At 26.1% G+C, this 578-nt stretch overlaps 1 protein-coding gene across 1 annotated transcript in view; it reads left to right on the forward strand.

Annotated features, from left to right (window-relative positions):
- Nucleotides 1–578, forward strand: part of hnrnpl (heterogeneous nuclear ribonucleoprotein L) — a 25,801-nt gene that overhangs the window by 24,606 nt on the left and 617 nt on the right. The window lies entirely within an intron of this gene.

Raw genomic sequence — 578 nt, forward strand, 5'->3', positions numbered from 1 at the left:
TATTTACACAAGTTAGTAGCGTCTTAAATAATATTTACACAAGTTCGTAGCGTCTTAAATAATAATATTTACACAAGTTAGTAGCATCTTAAATAATATCTACACAAGTTAGTAGCATCTTAAATAATAATATTTACACAAGTTAGTAGCGTCTTAAATAATATTTACACAAGTTCGAAGCGTCTTAAATAATATTAACACAAGTTCGAAGCGTCTTAAATAATATTTACACAAGTTCGTAGCATCTTAAATAATAATATTTACACAAGTTAGTAGCGTCTTAAATAATATTTACACAAGTTCGTAGCGTCTTAAATAATATTTACACAAGTTAGTAGCATCTTAAATAATATTTACACAAGTTAGTAGCATCTTAAATAATATTTACACAAGTTAGTAGCGTCTTAAATAATATTTACACAAGTTCGTAGCGTCTTAAATAATATTTACGCAAGTTCGTAGCGTCTTAAATAATATTTACACAAGTTAGTAGCGTCTTAAATAATATTTACACAAGTTCGTAGCGTCTTAAATAATATTTACACAAGTTCGTAGCGTCTTAAATAATAATATTTACA

This window comes from Nematolebias whitei, chromosome 14, assembly GCF_014905685.2.
Source record: "Nematolebias whitei isolate Nwh7 chromosome 14, NemWhi1, whole genome shotgun sequence".
Lineage (NCBI taxonomy): Eukaryota > Metazoa > Chordata > Actinopteri > Cyprinodontiformes > Rivulidae > Nematolebias > Nematolebias whitei.